Below are 19,749 nucleotides of genomic sequence, written 5' to 3' on the forward strand. Positions count from 1 at the left end.
GGAGCAGGGGCTTTAGGGTGTTCGGGCTTCAGTAGTTGTGGGGCCCAGGATTAGTTGCTCTAGGGCGTGGGGGATCTTCCCGCACAAAGGATCGAACCCGTGTCTCTTGCCCTGGCAGGCGGATTTGTATCCATTGAGCCACCGGGGAAGCCCCTACTCCCATTATTAATTTGTTCAGATCATCCCTGATTTGAGAGATACAGTTGTAAGGAAACGACCCAATAAATACATCAGTTCACTCCCTCAGTTGTGTCCGACTCTTTGCAACCCCATGGACTGCAGCATGCCAGGCCACCCTGTGCATCACCAACTCCTGGAGTTTGCTCAAAGTCATGTCCGTTGAGTCGGTGATGCCATCCAACCATCTCATCCTCTGTCGTCCCCTTCTCCTCCTGCCTTCAATCGTTCCCAGCATCAGGGTCTTTTCCAGAGTCAGTTCTTTGAATCAGGTGGCCAAAGTATTGGAGCTTCAGCTTCAACATCAGTCTTTCCAATGAACACTCAGGACTGATTTCCTTTAGGATGGACCGGTTGGATCTCCTTGCAGTCCAAGGGACTCTCAAGAGTCTTCTCCAACACCACAGTTCAAAAGCATCAATTTGGGACTTTGCTCATGGTCCAGTGGCTAAAACTCCATGCTCCCAATGCAGGGGGCCAAAGTTCAATCCCTGGTCAGGGAACTAGATCCCACATGCTGCAGATAAATATCTTGCATGCTGCATCAAAGATGCCGCTTGTCACAGTTAAGACCTGGCACACCCAAATAAGTAAAATAAAATATATATTTTTAAAAAAAGCATCAGAGGGAGGTGGGAGGGGGGATCGGGATGGGGAATACGTTTAACTCTATGACTGATTCATATCAATGTATGATAAAACCCACTGAAATGTTGTAAAGTAATTAGCCTCCAACTAATAAAAAAAAAAAGAAAGAAAAAAAAAAGCATCAATTCTTCCATACTGAGTTTTCTTTTTAGTCCAATTCTCACAATAAATACATACAAAACCTCATTTCTGTGTAGGAAATTCTTCCACAAACCTTTGAACAGGTGATTGTCATCATTTGGAATCAGACTGAGCGTCTGAGAGTTTATTGGCTTTTTCTGAAGATGGCTCCATAGGCCAGATGCTTCTTCCCTGGTGGTTTTAGGTGGTAAAGAATCTGTTTGCATTGCCGGAGACCCAGGTTTGATCCCTGAGTTGGGAAGGTCCCCTGGAGAAGGGAATGGCGACCCACTCCAGTGTTCTTGTCTGGAGAATCCCATGGACAGACGAGCCTGGTGGGCTACAGTCCATGGGGTCGTGAAGAGTTGGACACGACTGAGCGACTAGCAATGTGTGGGCCAGACACACAGGCACTTGGAAATAAAGTTTTTGCAAGATGGAAAAATCTCCGAACCGAAAGAGATAAGACATCTTTGACTTCAGGAGATAGGGTGACTCACAGAACAGAACCAAACTTGAAAGCAGGTATTAAGATATCTCAGAAGAGAGAGTGTGTCATCCAAGGAATGTGGTGAAATAAAACAAAGGAAGATAAATTCGTGGAGACCAAGGTAACAAATCACGCCTTGCCTTACCTGCGGGAGATCACACAGACAGCTGAGGTCAAGCCCACGCTTCTTAGCAGATGCACCCCTTTTAAAAGCAGAGGTGAACTCTCTCATCCTGTTGCGTCTCAAGCCAGAAAGCATTTCTGTCACTTCAGTCGTCTGCCCTGTTTCTCATAAATAATTTTTTTACATTTATTTTTTAATTGGAGGATGATTGCTTGGCAATATTGTGTTGGCTTTTGCTGGACAACAAAGTGAATCCACTGTAAGTACACATACATCTCCTCCCTCCTGACCCTCCCTCCCACCCCCATCCACCCCTCCAAGTGATCACAGAGCACCAAGCTGAACTCCACGTACCATACGGCAGCTCCCCATTAGCTGTCTGTTTTACACAAAGTGGTGGGTATAGATGTCAGTGATCCTGTTTCAACACGTCCCACTTTCTCCTTCCCCTGGTGGCTCAGCTGGTAAAGAATCTGCCTGCAATGTGGTTCGATCCCGGGTTCGATCCCTGAGTCGGGAAGATCCCCTGGAGGAGGGAACGGCTACCCACTGCACTATTCTGCCCTGGAGAGTTCCATGGACAGAGGAGGCTGGTGGGCTACAGTCCACGGGGTCGTGAAGAGTTGGGGCACGACTGAGTGACTAGCAACCCATGGGCCAGACACACATAACACTTGGAAATAAAGTATTTGCAAGATTAAAAAAATCTCAGAACCGGAAACAGATAGACATCTTTGACAATACTTTATTGTCCATGGGGTGGCAAAGTGTCGGACACGTCTTAGCGACTAAACAACAACAGTGTACGATATTTGTTAAAAGTGTAACTTCTCCAAGAGCCTGGGAGTAATCTTTCATCAACATTCTGTATAAAATGGCACCGTGGTCAGGAACAAATCCCCACTATAACTCCATGAAAAATCATTCCCTAAGACGAATAGAATAGATGAGGTGGATTCAAAAAGAATAGATGGATTCAAAAAGAAAGGAAAATCAGATGCAAAAACATAAATGGATGAATTAAAAGAGAAAAGAACATCAGATATGAAGATACAGCCATGATTATTTGCTATGCCTGCCAACGACGGAATCCTTGGCAGGAAATAATCACAGTCATATTTTCATGTTTTCTCTCGATAATCACTTTGAAATGGAGCAATTATAAGTGAATAAGGATAATGCAAACTGTCATATTTCTTTCTTTTTTTTTTTAAATACTGTCATGTTTCAAGGAAACAATGAGGTCAGGCTACAGGGTAACTGAGGTCAAGATACAGTCAGAAGAGTATAAAAACAAACAAACCATCCATTCCTAAAATATGGAATGTATTACCATCTTTCTTACTCCTTTTATTCATTAGCAATAGAGATCAGTACACGCTTAGGTCAAACCAGCAACTGAGCCATAATTATGCCTTATTTATTTATTTATTGCCAGAAGGCTTGATTCTGGGACTAGGGACTCGTAAGTAACACGAAATTTCCTAGCGCTTAACACATCGGTCATTACTGATTATTTACAACCTAGCATCTTACCCTTCAATCAGACTTTCCAGACGGGATTTCTTCCTTCTCTGAGCAAGACCCACTTTATGCGATACGCAGTCAGCGTTCAAGGTTATTTCTTTTCCCTCTCTTTTTACATTTAAGCTTGTTTCTGCCTGGAAATTCTTGTAGCCTTTCCCTCCTCCAGGGGATCTTCCCGACCCAGGGATCGAACCCAGGCCTCCTGCATTGCAGGTGGATTCTTGACCAGCTGAGCTGCCAGGGGAGCCCAAGAATACTGGAGTGGGTAGCCTATCCCTTCTCCAGGTGATTTTCCCCATCTGGGGATCAAAACCGGGGTCTCCTGCATTGCAGGCAGATTCTTTACCAGCTGAGCTATCAGGGAAGCCCTTCTACCTGGATGTTCTTTAATTAATTTTTTTGATGGACCGTTGGTTTACAATGTCGTGTTAATTCTTGCTTTGTGGTTCGGTTACACACGTACACACATTCTTTCTCGTATTCCTTTACGTTGTGCTTTATCACAGGATGTTGAATCTCGTTCCCTGCACGCTAGTCGGCCTTGTGCTTCCCCATCCTGTAGACGACAACTTCCATCTGTGAATCGCAGACTCTCCGTCCACCCCTCACTGCCCCCTCCCTCGACAGCCACAGGTCTGTTCTCTGCGTCTCCCGGCCTCCTGCTGTTTCATGAATCAACCCTCAATATTCACCGGAAGGGCCGGTGCTGAAGCTGAAGCTCTAGGCCTCTGGCCCCCTGATGCGAAGAGCTGACTCACGGGAAAAGACCCTGATGCTGGGAGAGACTGAGGGCCGGAGGAGAAGGGGACGACAGAGGATGAGATGGCTGGATGGCACCACCGACTCGATGGACATGAGTTTGAGCAGGCTCTTGGAGTTGGTGATGGACAGGGAGGCCTGGCGTGCTGCAGTCCATGGGGTGCAGAGTCGGACACAAGCGAGCGACTGAACAACAATAGCATATGTATAAAATGTGTGTATAAATATATGTGTGTGCATGTGTGTGTATATATAAATGTGTGTGTATATATAATATGTGTATATATGTGTATATGGATATAGTGTGTGTATATATAAATATAATGCATGTATATATATAGTGTGTATGTGTATATATTTAATATTCGTGTATATGCACGTGTATCTGTGTATGCATATATGTGTATGTGTATATATAGCATGCATGTATATATGTGTATGTATATGTGTGTATATGTGTATATATGTACTTGTGTATATACAGGTGTATGCATGTGTGTATATATATAATGTGTGTATACATGTGTATGTGTATATAGAAATAATGTGTGCATATATAAATATAATACATGTGTATATATAGCATGTAGTGTGTATATATTTAATGTGTGTGTATGCATGCATATGCATATACGTGTATATATAACATGTGTCTATATATGTGTGTCTATGCATACATACACACATATACATGTGTGTATATTATGTATATGTATATAGATATGTGTGCATATATAAATATAATGTGTGTGTATATATTTAGTGCTTGTATATGCATGTGTATGTGTGTATGCATGTATGTGTATGTGTATATAACATGTGTGTATATACACACATGTATCCATGTGTGTACAATGTGTGTATATGTATATAGATGCAACGTGTGCACATATAAATATGACACGTGTGTCCATATTTAATGTGTGTATATGTGTGTGTGCGCATGTATGCACATGTGTGTGTGTGTATATAACGTGTGTGTGTGTGTGTGTGTGTGTGTGTGTAGACGTGTGTCCGTGCTGGCTGACTGTCTCTCATCCTGCCTCTCTAGTTAAAGCATGCTCTGCCTGCACACTGTCTCCCACATCTTCCCCTCAAGGACAAACGCCAGGCCTGGCCCCGTCCTGCAGGCTGTAGGCTTTCACGGGGGATTAAGCCTGTTTCCCTCCCCACTGCCCCCTAGCTCTCCCACCCAGGGGGCCGCCTCTGAAATCCCGGGAGGTTAGGCAGCTGCAGCCCCGAGGCTCTGAGCCTCCCCTGGAGCTCCGTTTGGGCCATTTGGCACTCACTGCCGCGGTTAGGAACACTGCTTTGGGGCTGGGTGACTGAAGTTTGTTTACATGCAGAAATCCTCCCCAGCAAGTTTTTCTGCCCTCCGAGAGGCCAGGTGCCCCTGTTGGAGTTCAGTCCCTCGGTCGTGTCCGACTCTTTGTGACCCCGTGGACTGCAGCACGCCAGGCTTCCCTGTCCATCACCGTCACCTGGAGCCTGCTCAAATTCACGTCCACTGGGTCAGTGATGCCATCCCACCCTCTCCTCTGTCGTCCCCTTCTCCTCCTGCCTTCAGTCTTTTAAGGGGTAGGGTGCCCCTTACTTGGTGTCTTAATTCCCATTCAGGAAAGCAAACCCATGGTGAATTTTCAAGGCAGGCCCAAACATCTTCCTTCCTTCATGTGCATAATAAAAGGGAAACTGTTGCTTGAGAAGAATCACAGCGGGGCTCAAAGAATAAACTAGGGTGGTAACGCGGGACCGGTTCCCAGCCTGAGGGTGGCCTCCTCCAGCTGCTAGCCTTCTCTACAAAAGCTCAGTCTCTTCATTTGCAAAATGGGATTAATAACAGTGACACTGGCCTCCCAGGCCTCTGTGGCTCGCACCAGCTGAAGCTTCTAAGGTTTTAACACACAGCCTGCGTTAGGAAGTGAACTGGGGTTGTGGGAGTGCTCTTGCTCACTCGTGTCCGACTCTCTGTGACCCCCATGGATGACAGCATATTAAAAACCACAGACAGTGCTTTGCCAACAAAGGTCCACCTAGTCAAGGCTATGGTTTTTCCGGTAGTCATGTATGGATGTGAGAGTTGGACCATAACGAAAGCTGAGCGCCGAAGAATGGATGCTTTTGAACTGTGGTGTTAGGGAAGACTCTTGAGAGTCCCTTGGACTGCAAGGAGATCCAACCAGTCCATCCTAAAGGAGGTCAGTCCTGGGTGTTCGTTGGAATGATTGATGCTGAAGCTAAAGTCAATACTTTGGCCACCTGATATGAAGAGCTGAGTCATTGGAAAAGACCCTGATGCTGGGAAAGATTGAAGGCAGGATTGGAAAAGGGGCTGACAGAGGATGAGATGGTTGGATGGCATCACCGACTCCATGGACATGAGTTTGAGTAAACTCCGGGAGCTGGTGATGGACAGGGAGGCCTGGTGTGCTGCAGTCCGTGGGGTCACAAAGAGTCGGACACGACTGAGCCACTGAACTGACTGACTGATGAAAGTTTTATAGCGGTGATATGTAATTAGGAGACATATTGTATAAAAATCTATATTATGGGACACACATTGTATAAATACATATTATATATTTTGTATCAACAATATGTATATACTTTTGTGTACATGTGTGTTTTCTGTGTTAACAGGAGGATTTACCGTAGGAGGGTTAGCACAATCATTGACGCATGATGGATGGATAGATGGCCTGGGTGTTCAGTCCTGTCTGACTCTCTGCAACCCCATGGACTGTAGCAAGTCAGGCTCCTCTGTCCATGGAATTTCCCAGGCAGAAATACTGGAGTGGGTGGCCATTACCTCCTCAACATTAACCTCTCATTATTGAGTCAGTCATCATTTTGTCAAAAAGACAAAACGTCATCCCCTTCTCCTCCTACCTTCAGTATTTCCCAGCATCATATACACATACATAGGACTTCCCAGTTGCCTCCAATGGTAACGAGTCTGCCAATGCAGGAGTCATAAGAGACTTGGGTTCCATCCTTGAGGAAGATCCCCTGGAGAAGGAAATGGCAACCCACTCCAGTATTCTGGCCTGGAGAATCCCATGGACAGAGGAGCCTGGTGGGCTACAGTCCATGAGGTCGCAAAGAGTCTGACACAACTGAATGATCGAGCAGATAGATACACACATATATATATAAATATGCATGTTACACATTATATTGGTTATATATGTATACATATTTGTGCATCTTATTGCTTATATAGATGTTTTATATTACCCTGTATTTGAAATCACCCTTGAGATTTTTAGCAGTTAAATTATGAGAGCATTTCTTTCTAATAAAATAAGAACATTTTGCAATCTTTGCTGAATATGGCACTTTCCCCAAATCTCATCTCGCTTTTATTTTCTTAAGTCATTAATATCTCCTTAAATCACTTTTGAAGCACCAGTATTCACCCCTGGGATATAATGTAAGTGAACGTTAAGAACTCCAAATATTTTCCACTTTGATGTTGGCACTAATAAATCCATGAATTTCTTTGTCCATATTTTTGCTCATTTATCAAAAAGAAAAAAAAAAAAGACTTGTGAGAAAACCAAACATTACATCATTATGTGTTGGAGTTCCTTATTCAAAAATTTTGAGCAGTCATCTTTTGCCTGGCCTCCCAATGTCTGGGCTTTATCGCGTGCTGACAAGAAGTAGATGGATTTCTAATTCATCAGAACTGATTACATTTGTTGCAGCATTTAAGCATTCATTATGGTATAGAAGACATGAAATCATAATTTATGTCATGTAATTCAAGACCATTTGTCCCTACTGATTCCTTTTCAGGGCCCTTGATATGTCTTGCTCACAAGTCCTATATACGCTGTTTACAAGAAAAAAAAAACTACCAAAAGTGCAGAAAGAAAATATTGAAATCTTAAAAATGAGTTATATGAGCACAGTGGTCCATGGCGTCCTTCTCATTTAACTCCTTATAAGGAAACTATAGTTGCTATGGAAATATGATTGACACTTAGGATCCCAGGGGGGCACTGGACCCAGTTCCAAGGCTCTATTTTTATTCTTCCTCCTTATTCTGAAACAGCTCTATTTTCTTTTCTTTTTTTCTGGGTTGTGGGGGTTCTCAGAAACGTATTTGACTGACACGCATAAGGATAAGCCAGTGAGTTATATACCTCTTGTTGATCAGTCGCTCAGTCGTGTCTGAGTCTGAGACCCTATGGACTGCAGCACGCCAGGCCTCCCTGTCCATCACCAACTCCCAGAGCTTGCTCAAACTCATGTCCATCGAGTCGGTGATGCCATCCAACCATCTCATCCTCTGTTGTCCCCTTCTCCTCCCACCCTCAATCTTTCCCAGCATCAGGGTCTTTTCAAATAAGTCAGCTCTTCTCATCAGGTGGCCAAAGGATTGGAGCTTCAGCTTCAGCATTGATAGTCCCTCCAATGAATCTAGACTATGGGATCCATAGTCCCTCCAATGAATCTTCAGGGTTGACTTTTTTTTTAAGATTGGCTGGTTTGATCTCCTTGCAGTCCAAGGGACTCTCAAGAGTCGTCTCCAACACCACCATTCCATAGCAGCAGTCTCTTTATTCATATCTATTATGTTATGGCAGTCTCTTTAAGAACGAGCAAAATTTTGATCACCAGTTACAGAGACACACACACATGCCCTCCTAAGTTCCACTGTGGCTCCATTTCATCACTGTCAGTTTTTCATTTTACTCTCCCAGGAGTTCATTCACATTTTTTCTTCCCCCACTTTCCAGGTCTGACCTCTGAGTGAATCGAACACATAATCTGCATAGGTTGGCCAGCTCTGAACAGGTTTGCATGCTGAGTACGTTTCTCCGTAATCCTCTTACCTCTCCTACTCTGGGGCCTCACTTTTTCTCCTTAAAAACCCATGCCTAAAAAAAAAAAAACAAAACCCCACGCCTGCCCCTCGGGTCCACCCTGCGCGTCTTTGTTCTGAAGGTAACCTGACACTCCTATTCACCACAAGGTATGAACCGACAGAACCCTTCCAAAAACACACAGAGTTTCCAGCCTATAGAATTAAAAACACACACCATCCCAACATATGGTTTTCATTGGAAGGCCTGAAATAATTCAAACGAGGTCAGTGTTTAAAAAATTAATTAGCACACCGCCTTTTGGTGAAAAACCAAAGATTGGTCTCTTTTCCAGCAAACTGAGGCCATGCTCTTTTCTTTCTTTCTTTTTTTCTTTTCCTCTATTTGCTTTTCTAGCTGAGCAGATGGTTTGCATTAAAAAATGATCCTTGCTAAGAAAATGCTGGTCTTTGGTGAGATTCTCCAAAATGAAAGTTGCAGTCTTGGGTGTGAGTAGGAAGTAACTCAACCCAGCAAGTCACCACCATCTTTTAAAATTTTTTTTCCTCCTCTCCTGCCTCTGGGTGACAGTATGTTTGAAGGTCCCCAAGACACAAGCTATACTGAGTTGCTCAGTCATATCTGACTCTTTGTGACCCCGCCAGGCTCCTCTGTCCATGGGATTCTCCAGGCAAGAATACTGGAGTGGGATGCCATTTCCTTCTCCGGGGAATCTTCCCAACCCAGGGATCAAACCCACGTTTCCTGCATTGGCAAGTGGGCTCTTTACCACTGGGCCACCAGGGAAGTTCTTTTCTCTCTCTATACGTGTACTTAAACGTTTGATTTTCTCCTGTTCATCAGTCTCATGTTAATTTAATTTAGATTTGCCAGAAGACCCTAGAAGGGTATAGGGGAAATGTCTCCCCCTCGCCCCCAAATAATTGCAAGGGCTGCCCTGGCGGCTCAGACAGTAAAGAATCCAACTGAAGTGTGTGACACCTGACGTATCAAACACACAAAAGCGCATGCAATCATTTCATCATGTTTAAAGAGGTCTCACAGCAGATTCATGCCTGTTTTTGCGAGCATTATTTGACCACCAATGTGTTCTTAAGGCTTTCATAAAATAGCAAGGTGCACGTGGAAGGGAAAGAGGCTTTTTTTATTTCACTCCAAATAAGATTATCTCCTTTTTCATTTTTCTCCCTCTATTTTAGATAAACAGGCTGATAATGCTTACGGGAAACAAACAAAAAAATAGTCAAATCCACATGCGTATGGAAAAGTTAAAAACAAAAGAATGCCTCCTCGTGACTTCACTGGTGGTCCAGTTGCTAAGACCCTGTGTTCCCAATGCAAGAGGACCAGGTTCCATCCTTGATCACGTAGCTAGATCCCACATGCTGCAACTAAGAGTTTGTTTGCACACAGCAACTAAAGATCCCCTGTGTTGCAACTAAGACCTGGCAGATCTAAGACAGATCTTTTAATATATTAAAAATAAATATTTTACTTATTTATTTATGAACCCGAAGGGCATTCTTTAACAGGGACTCTTTGTTACTTGTTTTTTCTACTCAACAATATTTCATAATTTTTTTTTCAATTTATCACATAAATACCTGCCTGGTCCTTGTTATGTGCTGTATAATATTCTATCAAATATATTTATTGTCATAGATTTATCAAATCTCCCATTGGTAAATATTTATATTACTTCTCTTTATTACTTCTCTTTATGCACCTGGTGACTCAGATGGTAAAGAACCTGCCTGCAACGCAGGAGACCTGAGTTTGATCCCTGGGCTGGGAAGATCCCCTGGAGGAGGAAATAGCAACCCACTCCAGTCTTCTTGCCTGGAGAATCCCCATGGACAGAGGAGCCTGGCGGGGCTACCGTCCACGGGGTCGCAAAGAGTCAGACACCACTGAAGCGACTTACCATGCATGTAATTGACAAAACAGCTGCGTTTGGAAAGACTGTTGACTAATGATGTCTAATGATCTACCACTGGATCCTTAGGTCAAACCATCTCTTTAACAAACCTAAGGTAAACAAAATCATCATGCACACAAAACATATGCTTGAATACTCTGAACAGGGAGCTTGTTTCCGCACATGTCCCATCTGTAGAGAGCCCGCCTTCTGGGTGGCAAGAACAGCGGGGCCTCACAGTCAGCAGTTCCTGCAAAACACGTCCGCTGAGAGCTTCCTCAAGGTTTCCCACACGGCTAGCCAGCGCTCAACTCTCAGACTGAAAACCAAGTCCCAGGTGGATGAGCCTGTTGTAACAGAGTGAAGTGAGTGAAGAAGAGAAAAACAAACCGTGTCTGTCAAGGCATGCATGTGAAATCTACAAAACGGTCCAGACAAACCTAATTGCTGGGCAGGAATAGAGACGCAGGCGGAGGGGACGAACCTGTGGGCCCAGCGGGTGAAGGAGAGGGCGGGATGAATTGAGAGAGTAGCACCCACGTCTATACACGACCGTGTGTAAAACAGACAGCTAGCGGGGGCTGCTGTGTAGACAGGAAGCTCAGCTCGGGGCTCTGTGATGACCCAGAGGGGTGGGTGAGGTGTGAATCAAGAGGGAGGGGATCTCTGTGTCCATATGACTAATTTGCGCTGCCGTACTGCAGACGCTAACATAACACGGCAAAGCAACTATCCTCCAACTAACAATTAAAAATTAATATATAAAACAAGGCCCCCTGTGAGAACTTTAGGAAGGGCAAATAACTTTGATCACCCCAGGTAATCACCTAGCAGACGGATGAGTCTTTCCGTCTCCCTCTTTGATGAGACCTCCAAGGACGAAAAGAAGACACGCAGATGACAACCGACGGGTACATGAAAAGATGGTCAACATACCTCATGATCAGGGGAACGGAAATCAAAACCACAGTGAGATAACGCTTCCCACCTGTCAGAAGGACTACTGTCAAGAAACCAAGAGATTATATGTGTGGCAGAAGAAGTGGAGACAAGATAGCTTTTATTTTTCCTTTTTTTTTTTTTTTGGCCAGGAAGCATGTGGGATCTTAGTTCCTCCCCAATCAGGAATCAAACACGCGTGCTCTTCATTGGAAGGCAAAGTCTTAACCACTAGGCCCCCAGGAAATTCCCCCCACCCCACCCTATTCTCTTTGAAGAGAGCTTTAAAGACAGTAAAGCAACTGCCTGCAATTCGGGAGACCAGACTTTAATCCTGGGTTGGGAAGATCTCCAGCAGAAAGAAATGGCAGCCCACTCCAGTACTCTTGTCTGGAAAATCCCATGGACAGAGGAGCCTGGTGGGCAACAGTCCAAGGAGTTGCATAAAGTCGGACACGACTAAGCAACTTCACTTTCTTTCTTTTTTAAAGACAAAGTGTGTTCTTCCACGACTGATTTACTGAAGGCATCCTCACGCCAGACACTCCGGAGGATGACAGCCTCAGAACTTGGATCGAAAGGAATAAGCCGCCGAGCATCTCTGCAAACAGACGTGTCTGTTATCTTAACCACCGTGGCAGGAATATTTCTTCAAACTCTGATGTTGCAAAGCCTCCCCAGAGGTCAGAAGCAGCAAGACACAGGGGTGAACTGTTGGGGAAAAGTGAATGGCCAGATGGCATGGAAAGTGATGGGAAGTACAAGTGTGCCCCTAATCCCCATGAAACTACTCAGATAACCACTGGTAACGGTTAAGACTTGTGGTAGCCTTGATTGATTCATCTATCCAAATCTATCCTATCTATCTAGCCATCCATACATCATATATATCTATCCATTCATCCATCATATCTACCTACCCACCTATCTCTAGTGATCCATCCATCCATCATATCAATCTATCTATATCAACCCTGACTATCTATTTAGTCATCCGTACATCATATCTATCTATCCATCTATCTAGTCATCCATCCATCCATCATATCGATCTATCTATCCATCATTAATCCTGAATATCTGTATATACATCTATCTAGTCATCCATTCATCATATCTATTTATCTACATATGTATCTATCAACCCAGAATATCTATCTATCTAGCCATCAATCCACTCATCCATCCATCATATCCCTCTATCATCAATCCAGAATATCTATCTACCTAGTCATCCATCCGTCATATCTATCTAGCCATCCATCCATCATATCTATCTATCTATCATCACTCCTGAATATCTATCTAGCCATCCATCCATCTATCATATGTATCTATCCATCCAATCCTGAAAATCTATCCACCCATCTATCTAGTAATCCACTCATCCATCATATCTATGTAGCCACCCATCCACCATGCATCCGTCGTATCTATCTGTCTATCTATCATCAGTCCTGAATACCTATCTAACTAGCCATTCATTCATCATATCTATCCATCCATCTATCTGTCTAGTCATCCATCCATCCATCCATCATATTGATATATCTATATCAATCCTGACTATCTAGCCATCCATCCATCGTATCTATCTATCATTAATCCTGAATATCTATCTATCCATCTATCTATCTGGTCATCCATTCATCATATTTATCTATCTATCTATCATCAATCCTGAATATCTATCTATCCATCTATCTATCATATTCACCTATCATCAGTCCTGAAAATCTATCTACCCATCTATCTAGTAATCCATCCATCCATCATATCTATCTAGCCATCCATCCACCCATCCATCTGTCATATCTATCTGTCTATCTATCATCAGCCCTGAATATCTATCTGTCTAGCCATCCATCCATCCATCAATCCATCACATCTCTCTATGCATCCATTGGTCTACAATGTCCAACAAGACCCTTCATAAGCCCTGGAGGCAAGGCATCATTTTTGTTCAAGTTAAAGAGATTATCCTAGGATTCAATATCATACTTACATTATTTATAAATAATCTTTCTGGTTTCTTCTGTCTTTACAGGACTTAGATGCAGAAAAGCTCAAAAAAAAAAATCTGACAGAAGTAAATTTTTCTTTTTTATATGTTTAAAAACATTCTGCATGTCAGTCTTTATGGATAATGTAGCAACACTGTGTTGATTGGATTCAAATGTCAAAGGGTAGATACTAACCCCCCACCCGGCCCTACCCACCCCCGTGGGTGGGCCATGAATCCATTAGCAATGAATATGGAACACTAGCTCTATTTCTTTCAGGATGAGCTAACTGAGCTTTCAAAATAGCTCAGAGGCACATAGCGTAATCGAATCAATCTAATCAGAAAGGTTTTCAAACAAGTCAAGACTTATTTCCACTCTTTGCGGAGGAGCCGCCCCGTTTGCATAACTCAGCATTTGGCGGTACGCCGGTGGTGGAATGTAAGAACTCATGAACAGAGTTTTGATAGCAAAAATCATGGTTCATGCTGGGAAACACACAGATATCTGAATGCACGTTGACACCTTTATTTTCCGCAAACATCTGAGAGCAAGAGTGTGGGAGTGCAAGACAGGTGAGGAGGCGGGCTCTTGTTCATCTCGGCATTGCCCTTTCCAGGATCATGACACGGAGACCTACCTGGTTTCTACGTGTAGAAGCATGACCCCCTCCAGGGTGAAAACACTCTCAGCTTTGTTGTACATCTCAGGTGGCGCTAGTGGTAAAGAACACGCCTGCCAATGCGGGAGACAGGAGTTAGATCCCTGGGTAGGAAAGATCCCATCCTGGAGAAGGGAATGGCAACCCACTCCGGTCTTTCTTGCCTGGAAAATCCCACGGACGGAGGAGCCTGGTGGGCTACAGTCCATGGGGTCGCAAAGAGTCGGACACAACTGAGCAACTTCACATCTATGCTTTTCCTTGGTTGCCTGTGGCTATTTCAATCTGATCTCCCTTTTGGCGATCCTGCACACATATATGTCATCTGGATTTCTTTCTCCTAACCCTTGATTATGGGCTTCCCAGGTGGCTCAGTGGTAAAGAACTGGCCTGCAAGAGATAAGTGTTCAATCCCTGGGGCGGGAGAAATCCCCTGGAGGAGGAAATGGCAACCCGCTCCAGGTGGTTGGCAGCCCATTCTTGCCTGGGAAATCCCATGGACAGAACAGTCTGGTGGGCTACAGTCCGTGGGGTCACAGAGGGTCAGGCACGACTTAGCAACTGAACAAATGGATTAATGAGAATGGGTCCCAGAAAACTGAATGGAAGGGCTTCAGAAGGAAGGAGAAACGCTGAGATTTCCGTGAGAATTCACATCCAGGACAGATCCAACGAGTCCCCCCAGGCCCCTCCACAGATTTCTGAATTGCTCTGCTGTTTAATTCAGGCAGGATATGACAAGACCCATAACGTTGTTGTGTTTTATTTGATGGCCCAAGGAGTGCTGAAGAAGACTCTTGAGAGCTCCTTGCAGAGCAAGGAGATCAAACCATATTAAAAAGTAGAGACGTCACCTTGCCTACAAATGTTTGTCTGGTCAAGGTTATAGTTTTCCCAGTGGTCATGTATGGATGTGACTGTTGGACTATAAGGGAAACTGAGCACTAAAGAATCGATGCTTTTGAACTGTGGTGTTGGATAAGACTCTTGAGAGTCCCTTGGACTGCAAGGAGATCCAAAGAGTCCATCCTAAAGGAAATCAGTCCTGGGTATTCATTGGAAGGACTGATGCTGAAGCTAAAACTCCAATACTTTGGCCACTTGATGTGAAGAGCTGACTCATTGGAAAAGACCCTGATGCTGGGAAAGATTGAAGGCGGGAGGAGAAGGGGACGACAGAGGATGAGATGGTTGAATGGCATCACCGCCTCAACGGACGTGAGTCTGAGCAAGCTCTGAGAGATGCTGAAGGACAGGGAAGCCTGGTGTACTGCAGTCCATGGGGTCGCAAAGAATCAGACACAACTTAGTAACTGAACAACAACAACAATTTGATGGCCTGAAACTGCAGGGTAAAATCCACCTACAATGTCCAAGGGAGAGGAAAGAATTCTTTACAACGATGCTGAAAAGTGAAAGTGAAAGTCACTCAGTGGTGACCTACTTTTTGCGACCCATATACAGTCCATGGAATTCTCTAGGCCAGAATACTGGAGTGGGTAGCCTTTCCCTTCTCCAGGGGAATCTTCTCAACCCAGGGATCGAACCCAGATCTCCTGCATTGCAGGCAGATTCTTTACCAGCTGAGCTATCAGACCCCGTTAAAATGAAGATGTCTCCTGTGTGTGCAGAGGACTGGGCTGAACATTTAGCTTATTCACTTAATGCCTGTCTCCTCTGATTTCTCCAACTAGGAGCTCTTTCTGCACGAGGCATTTGTCCAAAGTTATTTTGGTCTTCTACATAGGAAATTCAGTCAGGCAGAAGAGTGGAGACAGGAAAACGTGAACTGTGTACACAAGCAGACTTAGTCTTATTTCTTAAATAAAATCACTCATGTAAGGAGACTTCCCTGGTGGTCCATGGGTTAAGACTTCACCTTCCAGTGCAGGGGATGCTGGTTCAATCCATGGTTGGGGAACTAAGATCCTACATGCCTTGGGGCAACCAAGCCTGTGAGTTGCAATGAAGACCTAATGCAGCCAAATCAATGATTAAAAGAAAAAGGATCACTCGTGGAAGGGCATTTATCTCACAGGACATCTCAGCTCTGCGCACATTTTAATGTGTCTAATAGCCCGTGGTTGGCAAGAAATAGAGTGGGTATCATTATTGTTATTTAGTCACTAAGTCATCTCTAACTCTTTGCGACTCCAAGGACTGTAGCCTGCCAGGCTCCTCTGTCCATGGGGTTTTCCCAGGCAAGAATACTAGAGTGGGTTGCCATGTCCTCCTCCAGGGGATCTTCCTGACCCAGGGATAGAACCCGCATCTCCTGCGTTGGCAGGTGGATTCTTTACCACTGAGCCACCAGGGAAGCCCAAATGTAAGGTCATTGGCCCTAAAAGTCAACAGCAGACTCTGGGGTCTCCTTAAGCAAAGATGAAGTGGATGACAAACTCACACTCACATCCTGCCTGAACTTGGAACCTCTGAGCTATCCGGCAAAACTCGGATGTTATGACCTCATTCAGGAGGATGTTGGAATAATTAAATGAGGTCATGACAATAGAACGTCCAACACATGGGGGCCCTTCAAGCATTGCTTTGATCAAAGAAAGAACCGTTTCCTTTCCAAGAAAGGAATTAGGAGTATTACTTTAAAAATTGATTATCAGCCATGTACTGGAGGATTCCAACTCAATGACATTCTGGGAAAGGCAGAACTATGGAGACAGTAAAAAGATCCGTCCTTGCCAGGGGTTACAGACGGAAGAGGGAGGAAGAGGTGGACCACAGGGGAATTTTGCGGGCAATGAAAGTACTCTGATACTGTAGTGTCATTACACAAGGCTCCAAACCCATAGAATATACAGACATTTCACTTTATCTGTTTATATATCTCTTAGCACACATGCACATCTATCATCTATTTTCTTTTTCTCCAACCATCCCATCCATATTTCATCCATTCGTCTGTTCAAATGTATCTATCAAAATCATCTGTTTAAATAAATGCTGGAGAGGGTGTGGAGAAAAGGGAACCCTCTTACACTGTTGGTGGAAATGCAAACTAGTACAGCCATTATGGAGAACAGTGTGGAGATTCCTTAAAAAACTGGAAATAGAACTGCCTCATGACCCAGCAATCCCACCACTGGGCATACACACCAAGGAAACCAGAATTGAAAGAGACACGTGCACCCCAATGTTCATCGAAGCACTGTTTACAATAGCCAGGACATGGAAGCAACCTAGATGTCCATCGGCAGACGAGTGGATAAGAAAGCTGTGGTACATATACACCATGGAATATTACTTGGCTATTAAAAAGAATGCATTTGAATCGGTTCTAATGAGGTGGATGAAACTGGAGTCTGTTATACAGGGCAAAGTAAGTCAGAAAGAAAAACACCAATACAGTATATTAATACAAATATATGGAATTTAGAAAGATGGTAACGATGACCCTGTATGGGAGACAGTGAAAGAGACACAGATGTAAAGAACAGAATTTTGGACTCTGTGGGAGAAAGCGAGGGTGGGATGATCTGAGAGAATAGCATTGAAACATGTATATTACCATATGTGAAATAGATCGCCAGTCCAGGTTGGATGCATGAGACAGGGTGCTTGGGGATGGTGCACTGGGAAGACCCAGAAGGATAGGATGGGGAGGGCGGCGGGAGGAGGGTTCGGGATGGGGAACACATGTACACCTGTGGCTGATTCATGTCAATGTATGGCAAAAATCACTTCAGTATTGTAAAGTAATTAGCCTCCAATTAAAATAAATAATTTTAAAAATCATCTTTTTATTGTATCTATCATCTATGAGCTATCTATTCTATTTACCCAAACACTCATCCATCCATCTTTTCATGCATCCATCTATCTGTTCAAATTCATCTATCATCTATCCATGCATCTATTATGTATCTATCTATCTGCGTGTCAATCTATTTATGTGTCTATGTATCTATCATCTATGTGTGTATATATATATCTAGCCATCTATTTATGTGTCTATGTATCTATCATCTATCTATGTGTCTATGTATATATCTAGCCATCTATTTATGTGTCTATCTATCTATGTAGCCATCTACCCATCTGTCTGTTTGTGTGTCTGTCATCCGTCTATTGAATCTCTGTGCTTGTCCATTCAATTGCTATAACTAAATGCCACAGACAGACTGGCTTACAGACTATAGAAATTTATTTTTAGAATTCCAGAAGCTGGAAGTCCAAAATCCAGGGTCTAGGATGCTTCCAGTCTGACGAGGGCTCTCTTCCTGGTTCACAGCCAAGCCCTGCTTGCTGTGATCTGAGATGGCGCTCTCTGGGGTCCCTTCTTGCAGAAGAGACTAATCTGGGGCATGAGGCCTCCGTGGCCATAGACTAATCACCTCCTAAATGACCTGCCTCCTGATACCATTACCTTGAAGGTTAGGATCTCTGGATGTGAATTCGCGGGAGGGAGGTGGGAGGTACAATCACTGAGAACATAGCACGACCTCACTTACCCATCTCCGTATCATCTGTCTATCTACCCATCATGTATCTATTTTCTATCTATCTATGTCTCTCTCCTCTATGTCTCTCTCATCTATTTCTCTGTCTCTCTGTCCATTCAGCCACTTTTCCATCCTACTTATCAGTCCATTTATCTCTCCTGTCTGTCAGTCATCTATCTACTCATCCTCTATCTATCTACCTATTATCTCTATTCCCATCTGTCTTTTTATCTATTCATTCACCCATTCTTCCATTCCACTCATCTATCCATTTAGGTATCCTATCTGTCATCCATATCTATCCATCTATCTGTCTCCTCTATCTATGTCTCTCTCATCTATTTCTCTCTCTACCCATTGATCCACCCTTCCATCCCTCATATCTATCCATTCATCTGTCCTATCCATCTATCGTATCCATCAATCATCTGTCTATCTACCTATCCACCTATCTATCCATCAATCTATCTCATCCATCTTTTTATCTATTCATCCATCCTTCTTCCATTCCACCTATGTGGAATGTATTTATGTATGTATCATCTATATCTATCTTTCTCTCATCTATGTATTTGTATGTTTTCTCCACTTTTCCAAGTGAGCACACAGACATAAACACGTGAAACTGAAGAGCGACCACATTTCCAAACACAAATGTGCTGTGTGGAATAACTCTGCAAAGAGTTCACATTCCTTTCCCCTCGGGAAGTGATCAGGGCACTTCAGCATGGGAGCCAGGGAAGCTGTCCTTCCGTTTGGATGCAATAAACAACTCCATGCAACTCTGCAAAAAGAAAAATAAAAAATAGCCAATGAGACTAGATTTCATGTACAATGTCACAAGATCTGGGATATGCATTAACCAGAGGCAATGATGACCATAACATTTGTCTGGTATAAATAAATTTTGCCACAGATCTTTTTTTTTGTTTGTTTTTTTAAATCTAACTGTAGTTTCATCATGAATTTTTAAAATGACTCTCTCCTGCCGTGGGTAAGGCTCAGGGACACCTTACAGTTTATGGTATATCCATCTGATCAGAGTTTTCCCAACGTTTTAACAATTTCTGCTAATATTTCAACTCTACAGT

The sequence above is a fragment of the Dama dama genome, chromosome X (assembly GCF_033118175.1).
Source record: "Dama dama isolate Ldn47 chromosome X, ASM3311817v1, whole genome shotgun sequence".
Classification (NCBI taxonomy): domain Eukaryota; kingdom Metazoa; phylum Chordata; class Mammalia; order Artiodactyla; family Cervidae; genus Dama; species Dama dama.